Source organism: Nothoprocta perdicaria, unplaced genomic scaffold (assembly GCF_003342845.1).
Source record: "Nothoprocta perdicaria isolate Ctin4 unplaced genomic scaffold, notPer1 scaffold_38, whole genome shotgun sequence".
NCBI lineage: Eukaryota > Metazoa > Chordata > Aves > Tinamiformes > Tinamidae > Nothoprocta > Nothoprocta perdicaria.
Genome location: NW_020455621.1, coordinates 4,920,705 through 4,935,468, shown reverse-complemented (window position 1 = coordinate 4,935,468; position 14,764 = coordinate 4,920,705). Strand labels below are relative to the sequence as shown.

The 14,764-nt window shown below is 36.3% G+C and overlaps 1 protein-coding gene across 1 annotated transcript in view; it reads right to left on the bottom strand.

Annotated features, from left to right (window-relative positions):
• Positions 1-14,764, bottom strand: part of GRM1 (glutamate metabotropic receptor 1) — a 171,605-nt gene that overhangs the window by 72,233 nt on the left and 84,608 nt on the right. The window lies entirely within an intron of this gene.

The following is a 14,764-nucleotide window of genomic DNA, read 5'->3' as shown; positions in this document are numbered from 1 at the left end:
CTTCTCTTTTTTATGAAATCCCACAGCCTAATTAACCAGACCTTGTTGTGTAGCAGTAGTGAAACATGAGCTCATTTAAAGCAAATGTGCCCTTTTAACAATATTGGAAGTGAGTAGGCTCCTCCTTTCTCCTCTCCCAGACCTTCTTTACCATCCAACACCTCATCAATGTAAACCAACCAATTTTATTAGCCCTTTACTGGTTGTTAACTGCTTTTCAGATAACTTCGCATTTATTAAAAAGAAAAAAAAATATTCATTTTTACCTTGGAAAATGAGGTGAGGAAAGTTATATGACATGACAGAATAATCTCAGAACAGCYTTTTCTTTCTTTTCTGCTTCTATTCTAATGCATAGTAGCTGAAGACACAAGTACTTAGGTGATAAAAGTGTTTTGGAAAAATTAGATACTTAGCCTATTTATTGTCACTTCTTCACATCCTGTCTAGCAGATTGTTTCTGTGAATTGTTGCACTACCAATAATCCACATATTTGATAAACACAGGCTAAAAAAATTACAAGACAAATTTACAAATGAAGAAATACAACAACATACAATATTTTTCAGAGACTTTTTTAAAAGTCTTCATAGGTTACATATTTCCTTTACAACCTTTCTCTGAAATCTGAYCCGTTAAACCAATATTTTTGGCAACCTCTCTTGGGCAACCTCTTCCAGTTCTCTGTTACTCCCAGAGTAAGGAAGATTTTTCCCCATATTCAGATGGAACTTCCTATGCTTTGGTTTGTGGACACTGCCTCTGGTCCTATCACTTACCACCATTGAAAAATATCTGGTCCCATCCTCTTGACAAACTACCTTAAGGTATTTGTACACACTGATGATATCCCCTCTCAGCCTTTCCTTCTCCAGGTGGAGCAGGCCCAGGTCTCTCAGCCTCTACTCATAGGACAGATGTTTCATCTTTGTAGCTCTATGCTGGACTTTCTCCAGTAATTTCACTTCCTTTTTGTACTCTTGTACCCTCTCTCTTGTACTGGGGAGCCCAGCACTGGACACAGCACTCCAGATGCCACCTGCCCAGGGCTAAGTAAAGGGACAGGATCACCCCCCCTGACCTTCTGTTAACACTCCTCCTAATGCTTCTCAGGTACCATTGGCCTTCTTGGCCACCAGGGAGTATTGCAGGCTCCCAGTCTATGACTCCCAGGTTTTTCTCCACAGAGCTGCTTTTCAGCACATCAGTCCCCAGTCAGCAGTGATGCATGGGGTTATTCCTCCATTAGTGCCTGACTCTACACTTGCATTTGTTGAACACGATGTTCCACTCTGCCCATCTCTCCAGCCTGTCAAGGTCCACCTGACTGTCAGCACCGCCCTCTGGGAGCGGTGCATGGAATGGGAATTCATTTTGAACAGCTGTCTGAAAGAATTGCCAGAGTTCAAGCACTGCAGTCAGACAAAAGCTTACAATATCCCAAGAGAGACACAGCTTCTGGGATAAAGAACACCCTACTTATCTTCCCAAGTTGGCAATAAAAAAAGAAATCTTTGGAACTGACAGTGCATCTGAGGTCTGACAACTAATAGTTATGGGAGTTATGGGAAATTAGTGATTTTTTTAATTCTTCACTGGGATCCACTCATTGCTGCTCAAAAAATTAAGCCGAAATGATTTTGTTGATTTCAGTCCTCACATTCACACAGAAATACACCCATAACCCTGCTCATTCCCTCTCTTTACATGGACTTGTATCTTATTTCAGCCCTAAATGACCTCCCAGAGTATATTCTTTACATGCAAACCATAAATTTCCATTTCCTGCCTATGTTAAACAGTTTATGTCCTTGATATTATTTGTTTATTTGTTTATTTCTACATTTCATTTCCTTCTCTTGTATCGGCAGCTATATTTACAGTGTTCTTCACTTATTGGATGTGTGTGTACCTCATCATTGTTTTCTTTAAGATGGATTTAAATGGCAGCTAGATTAGTCATTTTAAACTCATTATTTTCCATCCTTATTCATGAGTTTATTTCCTTCCTGCTATTTATTTTTCTCCTTTGTAATTGCATAAGCCTCCCTGATTTTTCTTACCACACTAGCTATCTCATTGAATATTTGTTGTAATTTCCTTGCTTTGCACATTGTTCTTGTTTGGCTTGCTGTCACATTTTTCACTCAGCAGAAAATAAGAATGGTCAAATCAAACAATATTCTGCAATATGCATAGCACGTTTTTGGTATTCATTTCTCACATATCTCATGAAATAATTGCTCTTGTAAATTATAGTGCAAGTTCCTAGGAGGAAAAAAACCCTCTCTTTGGAATTTCAGTATATTTTTAATTTGAAATAATGTAAATCAGAAGCATGGTTTCTAATACATACTTGATTTAATGTTCTGGCATGTGTATACTACTTTTAGTGCTTTAGTGGATAGGTAGTCTGAGTATATAACAGCACAGATTAAGTATTGTATACTTTAAGTAAATAATTTCACAATTACCATTCTGGCTTTGACACATTGATTTTATTTATTGTATTAATTTTCAGTTCCAAATGTGCTTTCTTTTGTCTTTGTATATATATTTCCATTCATCTGAACTAAATACAAAGATGGAAAATTTATTTATTTCATTTCTCTGTTCAGTGTAATGTGAGAGAATATTGGTTTTGAGGTAACACTGTTTCCAGATAGCACAGGGGGAGATTTTATTCCTCACTCTTAAGCTCTGCATGCTCCAGCTGAAAGCCTTCCCACCTGACCCTTTAGTCCTCTGCTTGTAAACATCTCTGTCTTAATCTCTCTAAGATATGTTTGGCTGTGGTACTTAATGCAATCACTTCTTTGAGAACAGTCACTACTTTCTTCAGCTACACCAAGATTTTCCCTATCCTTTTAGCTCAGTTCCTGCTAACTCATCCAGTCCCTGCCTTGCCCAGGTCAGGAGAAGCAGTCAAGCCTCACAAGTGGTGCTGCAGGTCCTGCTGTACAGTCCACAGGCTCAAACAGACTTGTCATTTCAAAGGAGAAGGAAAAAGAAATTAGAGGAGAAGACTTCTGGTCAGCCAGCATATCCCCATGTCCCCAGGCTGCAGAATTTAACCTGCTGTTTTCTCATCCCCATCAGCTCAACATGTGCACTAAACTCTAGATACAGATGCCAATGAGCATCTGTATGGCCTCCTGAGAAGAGGGTCAGAGAACATGCAAAAATTCTGGACTGACCTCTCCTATGTTAGCATCTCTATATCCATGATTTGAGACATACTGTTCATGGGAATTGGATGATCACAGCCTTCATCAAGAAAGGGTAATGGATTCCAGTCTTCTGGCCAGATTCCCTTAACAGTATGGGCATTCTTGCCATAGTACTTGTTCATTTAGAAATCTGTGCCCCAGAAATAGTCCCTGGGTCATGAGACAGAAGCTCAAACAGAAACTCAACTATTTAGCAGTAAAAGCAGAGTGAAAGAATAGAGAACTTTCTATCTGGTATGTGCTACTAACACTGACAGCAAGGCTGCATTAATCAGTTTGTGCTTTGATCTATGGGAACTAAATAGTTTGTAAAAATGAACTTTTTCCATGAAATAGCACATTTTAATCTCTTAACTATTTTAAATATATCTGCCTAGTTCTTACAAATCTCCTCAGATAAGAGAAGTTCAAAGCAAGCCATTTCCAATGCACTATGCAGGATGTAGTGCTTTCACAGACTTGCTTGGCTTAAAATATACTCCTGAGATTTTTCACTAAGTGCTATATATTATTTGAAGAAACTGAACCTATTGAAATATATGTTGGTAACACTCTGATATGTGAGAAAACAGTGGAAGAATATCATAAAAGGCTAAACTGTGCATTTGACAGGACTACAAAACAGGACCCAAATTGCACAGACAAATGTGAAACTTCAGGCTCAATAAAATGTTTGAAAGACAGTCTAAAGAAGAAAATGTGAAGAAGGCAGTCGATTCCAGGATATTCTAAATACGACAAATCAAAAGACCAAGGAGTATGCAAAGAAGGACAGGGATGTAAAAATCTGTTGGAAAATTAATTTCAGACTTGACAACCTTTATTCATGGATGCCAAACACAGAAGAATGCACAATATTACCTGAATGTCAAATTAGACAGGCAGTCTCAAAGCTTAAGAGGTTAATAAAACTCTATTCTTCAAGCATGTTTATAGCAGTACTCAAACCTAGTAATTTCTAGATGCTTTAGAAAGTAGCTAAAGCAAAGCAAGCAAAGATGCTTACAGAATATTTTGAATAGTTACCAAATTAAAATGTCCCTATGCATTATAGAGGGCAAGAATTTAAATGAAAGAAGTTTCACGCTTTCACTAATGGAAAATTATTGATAACAGGAACTAGCCACATAATACTTGTGCCAATATAAAAGGTGGTAGCCATAAGTATAACTGCAAAATAATAATTAAAAAATAATATAATATAATAATAATAAAATAGTAATATTTAAAAATAATAATATAACTGCAATTTTTTTTTCAGTTGCAATTACAATATTTGAAAATATAATACAAACCAGGAAAAGTTATGATAGACATTTTAGTTAAGGGAGTTAGTTCTTGAAAATAATAGAGCTCTATTATATATGTGAAGAGTAACAAAAAATTATCTTGGAAATAACATGGACTGGATAATCAGAGGTAGAGTAAAACACAAGATATTGTAAAAATCATTGCGGTCATTCCATGTATATTCACAAATGTTTATGTATGCCCCCACTCTAGATCAATATTAGCAGTTCAGATGGAAACTAGCAACAACTAGAACTTTCTATTTAGAGGCAGTAGAATTGTGGTGCCAAATACTGTAGTTAGATTAACTTTTGAGAATACACTAGAATCATATGAATATATTAAAGACAACCCCAGGATATGCCATACTGAAAACACATAAAAATGGTGGCAGCAGAAATTGAAAATGTACATTTAAGAGTTTAATGTAGAAAAAGGAATGTAGAACAATGTAGAAATGTTTTTCTACAATATAGAAAAAATGTAGAAAATTCTGCTGGTAAATCAGAACACTCTGGAACCACAGTCTAAAACAGACTTACTTACAGCTCATGTTAGTTATATATACATAACCATATCAGATATTTCCCTTGTATTACTATTGATTATTATTTCTGTTATCATAAAGCTCCTTTATGGAGAAAGGTATCCAAATATTTTCACAGGAAGCATTAAAACTGTGCTCGCCAGGCACGGAGTCCCAGAAATTTTTATATCTTATCACAGTCTGCAGCTCAACAGGCAGAACCATTGCACAGAATGATGAATTTCTACATGAGCACATCCAGTCCCAGACCCTCGAACTGAATGATACAGAGGAAAATGGAGTTCAGATAGATAAAATTCTATTCACAAGGAACTATAGAACAGATGTATGCTTATGCCAATGACATGATGTGAGTACCATCTCTAAAATATGATCTATTATCAGGTGAAATTTTAACAGAAAAATCAAGAGAAGACTTCCTAGCTTAGTCAAAAATATGCTGGAAAGCAAAACTGATCTCACTGTTAAATGAGAAAGTTTAACATGATGGAAGTGCACGGATATTAAAGTTTCTGAAGCTCATTGCWTGCTCGTTGCATGCTCAATGGCATTTGGTAGACCCGGAGCTGCAGCAACTAGAGAAGCTTGTTTGCTTGTTCATCTAAAATACGAATTCTGGACAACATTTTTATGAGAAATTGGAAGTCATTGCAATGTCTTTTCTCCAAAAAAAGGGAGGGCAGACAGAAGCTGCAGAAGTAGTCCATCAAAGCAAAGTAGAAACAGAGCTGCTGGAGGATTGGAAATGTACAAAAGGGGACAAAATCTGAAGTACTATTAGATGATCGATGGAAATATGCAGAACACTAATGTTTTCCACATGACCACTCTAAAATAAAATGTAGAGTGATGTAAGTTTCTATTTTTTATATAAATATATATAAATTTAATTTATATCCTGGACTTCTGAGAATAAAACAAAAAAGAAGGAAGTGTATAGTCCAAGACAGTTAAAGTAGGGAGTCTTGGGCAGAAAGCAAGTTAGATCCAGAAGAGAGTAAGCTAAGTTTCACAGAAAAGATCTCACAGTTGAGATCTGAGGAGGAATATTTTCTTCAAGTATCTGCTGAGTTTTAGTTGCCAGCTGCCAGCTGAGCAACTATGATTTTGACATGAAACTTTATGACTTTGCATTGGGATGGAGCAGGTGAGCTATGTTCACACAGCAGTGAATGTGGGAAGAAAATGCTTTTTGCTGCTTCCCTGCTATTAGTCACTCCCTGCCTGCTAAGTAGTGTGTTTGACCACTTGCATGTGGATAGAGTACATCACAACATGACAGATTAAGAGGCTTACTAGGCTGGAACAAACGCAGAATATAAGCATATTATTTTGCATGCAGCCATCACTGCAGATCCACTTGGACCTTAGCAGCAGGTCTTGTACCCCAAAGACTAGAACAACTGCAGCCAAGTCAGTGATCTCTCCCAGTGAAACTCCACTGGGCACCTCAGCCATGCTTCACCCGCAAGGATCAGGCAGTTGTGGATAGGTGAAAATAGACAGATTCACACAATCCTGCAATAATTATTCAGGTGGTTCTCATTCAGAAATTCTGGGAGATGAAAAAATGGCCGTGATCTCTGTGCAATCATCTTAATTCCCTGTGCAAATGCAGGTTGAATTCTCACCTCATTGAGACTGGAGTTACTCAGGAGCAGTTAAAGCTGAAGGGGTTACAGAGCAATGCAGTAAAAGAAATTGTATCAGGACTCATATCTGTCTTTAGAATRGGGTTTGTTTTAAATTTAGACTTTCAAAAACTCTTTGAGTTGAAGGTAAAACAATATATAGGGATGATATTAGTGACCAGTGTTCAGCTTTCAGTGGCACAGAAGGAGCTGTATAGACCATCTCTGCTCAGGATAGGCCAGAGCCAAGAGCTGACAACAAACAGCAGGTTGGTATTCAAAGACAACAAGCAGACAATGGGGCAGATGATGGTGGCCACAGTCTCTGGCTCTGGTGCAGCACTTAAAAAACATATTTTTTCATCAACATGACATTTTCTTTGTGGGCATTAGGTACATATGTTATTTTTTGGATAGTGAGTTAATGCAAATATTGAACAGAGATGAAGAGTGGAGGTGCTCTACACACTACCTTGAAAAAACTATCTGTCCCGATCCCTCAGCATTACATGAATTCTCAAAAAAGATAACAACAAAACTGAGATGTTATACTAAGCAGAAAGACCTTAATCTTAAAATCTTAATTTTAAAAAGCCCAGAGAAGAAGCCAGGACAATGTTACTTCCGACATCAAGAAAAACAGTAGTCAGGCATACAAAAAAAAGGAGAGAGGAAAAGAAATGTTTTATTGGGTAGTGTCAGGATAGGTAAATGTCAAAAAACAACCCAGTCTTCATGAAAGATTAGTGATATAAATACCATCTCATGAAATTTGAAAATAGCAGAATAACCTTACAGGAATAAGTGTCCCACTTTTCTGAAAGTGACCTGTAGGATGAATTACTAAAATCTTAGACTAAGAAGCTGAAGATCAGAAAAACAGTGTGTAGCTATAACTGAGTATGCCCTGGACTGAAGACCTTAAAATATATCACAACTGAAGAAAGATACATCTGTCAAAATTCATTTAATAACTTTTAGATGTGAAAAGACAGCAGCAACAAGTACTATATCTATAATGTGATGCTTTATTTAATAATAGATGCCAAATAATGTAAATTTAGAGAAAGAAACATTTTCCAGTATTTCTTCTCCCTTATGAAATAGAATTTAATGATTACTTGGCACATTTAAAACAATCTAATACATCTTGCTGTAGCACATGAAAGGGAACAAACAAAAGACTAATCTGGGAATGAACTAAACCAAACCGAAATGCACAAACATCCATGCTTAGAGCCAGCCTCTATCTCTAGTTTCAGACTTTTTGGACAAATGCATGTTTCACCTACTCTTAGTTTTTGATTTTCTGCTTGAGTGAGACAATTCTCAACTCAGACCCTCCATCAGCTGGATCTCCTATAGTTGGTGGAGACTGCATGTGAAAGAGATTGCCTAGACCACTTCTGTTATTTTTCAAGTAACAGTGTTGACTCTGCTATCTCAGGCATGTCTATGTTTCTATCATTAAACTAAAAGAGCTTCCTGGAGTCTCACAAGTGTTTGTAAAGACTAACAAAATTCTTAATTATGTTGTCAAGGAAGCAGAGCCTTTCACTTTTAGCTTGAAGATCATAAATTATAACTATCTGATGATTAAATTCAGAATTAATGAACTTAAGTTGCAGTTACATTATGTTTTAGCAGCAGGAATTCTAGGGGAAAGAAGAGAAAACGTATCCCCTGAGAGAAAATTACTATGTGTAATGATGTAGTTTGTCCTGCCCTGTCCTAGGAAGCATCAAATTAGGTTATGAAGTGCTGAATATGTACTTAATCTAGTCACTGGAATGTGAAATTGAATAGAAAACATTCTTGAGAAGAAGAGTTTCCTTCCAGAAACATTAAAACAGTCTAGAGTAAGTACTGAATCGTGTGCATATTATCGTGTGCAGGGAGGTTGGACTAGGTGATCTCTAGAGGTCCCTTCCAACCTTAATGATTCTATGATTCTATATATATCTGTTTGTGTACAGGAAGCTAAAACACACAGAGCACCCATGTGATTTTTTCCCAGATGCTCAGTCAGCATGTGATTACTCATTCTCTCCTCGTTAAATGGAACTATTCCCACCAAGCAAAGATGTGACAACTTGCTAAGGACAGCTTTACTGTTCCTTCTACTTCCTCACTTTATTTATTTCAGATTACACTCCACTCACCAGACCCCCACTGCAAAGCTGTAAAAGCCATTTTACTGAGCTCTGAAGGGAACTGCTAGGAGTTTCATGGCTGAACTAATTTATAGTCCAAGATAAAGCACTGTCTGGCAGTCCCAAGGACAAAGCAGAATATATCTGGGATATAGAGCAATTCAGCACAATCTCAGGTAGCTATATGATAAAAAAAAGTTGCAAAAAATAGTGACAGAGGGTTGAAGTTTGTGTTGAACGAGCATTTTTTGGACAAAAATCTACTGAAATAGTGCAAATCTTATCAACGGTAAAAATTTGGTCTTAAAATGAATTTTAAAGGTTTAGGTTTGCTTTGGATCAATAAAAAATACAACAAATATAAATAGAATCATAGAATGCCCAAGGTTGGAAGGGATCTCAGAGGTCATCTAGTCCAACCCCCCTGCTCACACAGGGTCACCTAGAGCACGTGGCACAGGGCTGCGTCCAAGTGGGTTTTAAAGTAAATAAATACAGTAAATATAGTAAAATGCTCTTGTTCTGCCTTATTCAGATTATGAGTAGTATTGCAGGCACACATGCAAATAATGCATAATGAAATTTACTAAATATTTCCAACTTAAGAAAGATGGAGATAAGGAATAGATATTTCACCTGAACTGTTTTAACAATACCTACTTGAAAATCAGTAACAAATACATTTTCTAAACTTATTTAGAAAAAAAAAGATGTAAGATACCAACACAGAACATTTGGAAACAGCTATTTCTACACTTTAAAAAAAAGAAAACACAGAGCAAGCTGTGGCATCAGCTGGTCTGAGGTGATAAAATGCAGTCAGCTATTTGAAGCCTAACTACTGGAGGCTTTTTTTGTAGCACTTATAAGCTTTTAAATTCAATATGAGATATCACAGGGAGTCAAGGTAAAGAGTTTAAAAGGTTGATAATATGTTAAGACAGTCAAGTGCCACTAAGATTTGAGATATAGTTATTTTGTATAAATGGAATTTTATAAACAACATAATCACAGAGAACCCACAAAGACAGAATTGTCTTATTCTGACCTTCAAAAAACGGAAGTGTTAATTTACTCACAATGTCATTTTTAACCATCAGAGATCTTGCTTTTATCCTGCAACTCTTTGTGTCATTGAGAATAGTAAAAGAGAACAGGTAGATCCAAGGTCAGCAAGACATGATCAGATCAGTCTTCATAAAGACGAAATGCTTGAGAAAAGTATAATTTAAATACTTAGAGAAAAGCAACATTACTTTTGTTCTAATTTTATACAATGAGAAAAGTCTAACTTAAACACTTAGAGATAAGCAACATTACTTCTGTTTTAATTTTCTACAATTATGAGATACTCACAACTTAACACAAGGAAAACTCAGCACCCAAACCTATCATAATAAAGCCACAGTGTAACAGAGCCAGACAAATTGTGATATTAAGTGTTATCTCTAATGCAGCATAGCTGAGTCTGATTGCATCATACTGAAGCTGAGGAGAAGGACATAAGAGAATATAACCTTCCTGACAGCTCGAAAGTAGAGGAGGTGCCTCAGAATATGAGAATTCCAATTCCAAGCCCATGAAAAGCAAAGGATTAAAATAAGTCATACTAACATTGTATTAGAAAAGTATGAACTATAGTCATGGCACGTAGAAGAAATGGAAAACAGTTAAGTTTTTCAACACGTTAAGTACTGGGGAAAGAAGAACCCCAAGACAAGTCTCTTTTAATGTATTGATGTATTTTCAAATTATAGGAAAAAAAAATCTCACATATTTCGTCCTTCAGGTCATCCAATGCTGCTTTTTTGTCATTACTGGTAATCTAGACAAGAGTTTATGAAAAAAGTCATCACTCTCCAGTATATTTGCCTGGGTATGTATGCCTGTAATGTAATGTGGTGTGTATATGCAAATGTATGTGCATTGTAGCCAGCATGTGTAAAGATCCCTGATGGTATACAGAATAATAACATGTGTTGAATTTATCAATCTGTAATCATGATAAAGTTACCATGACTACACTTCCTGGGGTTACATGTTCCAAAATGTATCCTGTCTTCAGCTCCTAACGGTTTAACTAGATCACACCTGCATCAGGAATAGGGTATGGAGGAAACAAAGCTTTTCCTTAACCCTTGGCTCGTTATTTAGGCTCTTATTTCTTACACTTTACTTTAAAAGGCCAACCTTATTTTCTGTCTGAATCAATTACTAATAACTCTCCCCAGTCAACAAGACCTCATTTCGCATCACCTTAAATGAAAAATCTGTCAAGCTGTCCAGATCAGGAGATGGAATAAAAATTAAAAAAAAAAAAAAAATCTTCCAGACTTACTATGAGGAAACCCTGCTAAACTGGCCCTAGTTTAAGTGAACAGATTTTGTTTACAGTAATTTGTAACTTGGACAAAATAGCTGTGTAGATGGAAATTTTGTTTAACTATGGTTTACCTCAGACTCTTTTTTCTTCTTTTTTTATGCTCATCACAGAGCACTGCAGGTGGTAAAGGGCTTTGGAGGGCTCCGGTCTGGCCCCCAGCTCAAAGAAGTACCAATATGGGAGTTCAGGAGGTTGAGTGCCAGGGAAGAGGTGATGCTAAGATCAGATTTCTAAGGTGTGCCAAAGACAAAGAAAATTCCTATGAGATCAACCTAAAATGCTATTCGAACTTAAATGTTCGGTTTCAGTTTTAGGCTTTGTAACAACTTTTTTTTTCTGCTCCATTCTAAGTAGGATCATTTTTTAAAACAYGGTTTCCTCTCAGAACAAAGCAAAAGATGAATGTTTCAGTTGGAAAAATTTGAGTGAGAAAGATTACAGCATTTCATGGAGAAAACATTTCAGTTAGAAAACGTCAAAGACAATTTACTTCAGCAATGTCAAAACAATTTTCACCTAACACCATTAATCAAATCTTCCCAAATTTCCAAATATTTTTGGTTCCCCAAAAAACAGCAGCTTCAAGTATTAGAAAAAAATGCTCGTAAAGCTAAATTTTTCCCCCAGTTTGCATAGCTACAGAATATGAATGAAATCTTAATAACAATGATTTTTTCTTTGAAACACCTCTGCTAGATGAGGGTGAGATTAAGACACTGAACTGAGACGTAAGAGGGAGTAATAAGGCAATAAATAGACTAATCCAGGTGTCCAATATAATACCTATGGCCTGATCCTTTAGACTACCCAGAGTTATATAAAAATGTATGTTCTGTATGTATTTCCATTGATTTCAATTACCACTGAATGCACTCAGCATTTGTGTAAATCATCTCCCAAGGCTTCAAAACCTGGCCACCTGCTAAACTGTTATTCTAAATGACTTGGTCGGCATCATATGTATATATTTTGGCAGAGACAGGGATTTACAAAAAGCTTTAGCATAAATGGTCGCACTGTCTTAAGCAAGACTTTCTCCCTCCTTGTCTTTTCGTCCTGTGTTTTTTGCTTGTTCTGTACCTGATATTTCAGTAATCCCTGAGGCAAAATTGTTCAAACAACAATTCCTTTCTCACACAGACTTATCCATATCCAAAGGAGGTCTGTGGCATGCACTAAATAAGGCAGTCTTATGGCAGAAAAAAAAAAGCTTGTCGTCATGCAATTAAATACTACTTCATCACATACGATTTCAAGGCCAGCTATTACTAACTTCTAAGTGATTTACTTCATAATCTTAAAAAAGAACTTTTAAAGTACCCTGCCATGTGTGCACGTGTGTGCATGAGATTGCGTGTGTGTGTGTTACAGATTTCCTCCTCTTTTTAAGAACAGCAACCCTCCCTTTGTAACGGAATACAATAAGCTGTGTGTTATCTCCTCTTACTCCTCTTATGAATCCATATCAGGCAAGAAAATAATGATCTGAACACAGCTTTGATGATTCATACAGCTTTCTATTCCTGCACAGTTACATTCCACATCTTTTCTTGCTTTCATTATTTTTACACCTCCAAGATAAGATCTTCTTAGAATGAAACCAGTCCAAGTTTATACCAAATAGCGTAAAGAAGTGTATGATACTGTATATGTAGATTTTGCTCTGTACTCCATAGGAAACCTATTTCATCTGTAAATATAATCACTTGCTGATTGACAGTTCAGAAAATTAAATGGAAAGTCTATTACTATGAAAATGTCTGTCAGGCTCCAGAGGCTGTGGCTGGTACTGATCTGCTTTGGGGATGAGGCGGTTAATCCCTATCTCGATGGACAGCATCAAGATATTGGCCAGCAAGGAAGTAATGTTGGGCTTGGTTTGCTTTTCACTACTTATTGAGCATTTAATTGATTCCCAGGGATTTCTCCATGCTAGAATGAATAACTAAGTCTTCTTATTTACATGTGCATCAGTTTGGMCTTGTCAAAAATGTGGCTGTATTTCGTCTCTTAAGGATTTTTTCCAGTCCTGCGTATGGTGCCTGCCTAGTGTCTTATGATCCCTATAGGAGGACATGCAGATATCTAAATGCAGGTCAACTTAATTCAAGTTTTGTTATCATCTAGAAGTGCTTTCTAAGCTTCAAGTCACTGAAATAAAATCCCCAATTTCCTCTTATCAGGGGAATATTTATTTCTCCATATTATCACTCTAAGGACCTCTGATATTCTCAGCTTTAATAATCTTTTTTATTTCTTTCCTAATACTATGAGGTGCCTTCAAAACTCTCAGCAGTACTGTCTGGAAGGAGTTTGGGGCTGACTGGCAGGAAAGAGTAAGCTCAGAAAATGTAAGTGAAACGAAAGGGGAAATAGAGCGATATAAAAGTAAAATGCAGGTCTTGATCTCAGGAGATTCAGTTTAATTTTCTGAGTTAGGTATAAAAATTCTCAAGGAAAATGTATATTTTTTTCCTGAAGATCAACTCAGTTTAGAAAAATGTTGATTTTAATTATCTGTGTGAGAAGAACAGAGCAAAGAAAGTAGTGCTTAGGGCATAGCAATTAGAAGAAGAATGGTGCTTGGGTTTTATTTGTTTTCTTTTTTCTTTTGACTTCCTTATCATTGTTGAATTTCGATTCTCATTAAAAATTATTCATTTTCTTCTAAGTACAGAATCAGAGAAAAATAGAAGAAATGCCAATTTAAACTTCGATACAGGGCACTGTGTGTTTTGGTAGCTCAGAATTGGTAAGAGGTAGGAGCCCATCTCTTTCAGATCCAACTTGAATATCACTGGAGTTAACAAGCAGGTTTTCTTTTTAACATTAATAGTATATAGACATTTGAGCACTCCATGAGATTAGGACATTTGCTTTCATACCTTTCTGTACAATGTTTGTTCTACCACCATTTTCTTCTGCTTTGTTTTTCCTTAACAAGTAAGCTTTCTAGTAAGTGAGTAAATGACTGTAAAACAGGTACCATGCTTAGGCTGATAAATTTGCATTGTAATTTTGCAAAACTTATGCTAAATAATTCATAAGTAGCATTGTCCAGAAACATTTTCTCTGTCTGTCTGTATTGACTGCTGCAGACTGCTTGCATGATTTTGTTGCTATGTACTTCCACCTCCTCAGCACAAATTTAAAGCTGCTGGTCTTGACTCACAATAATATTGTGAGAAGAAAATCAAATTCCAGCTACTTTCATCAATACAGGGATATTTAAGGAAGCAATCCAACAGGAAATTACCGTTGATAAATGAAGAATTTTGACATATTGCTTATGGCTATGCTAAAGAAATTGATTTTCAGGTGAGCTGTATAAGTGAACAATCTAACTCATAAAAAACACAGATTTTTTTGCTATCTTAAAAAAATCCACGTACATTCTATGTTAGCTTGTACTATTTCAGCTCCTAAGCATGGAAATGAAGATTGGATATCATCTGATAACTTGCAGTTCATTTAATATCTAACAGAGGTAATATATTTGTTTTTTGATTTTAGCAAGCATTTGAAATGG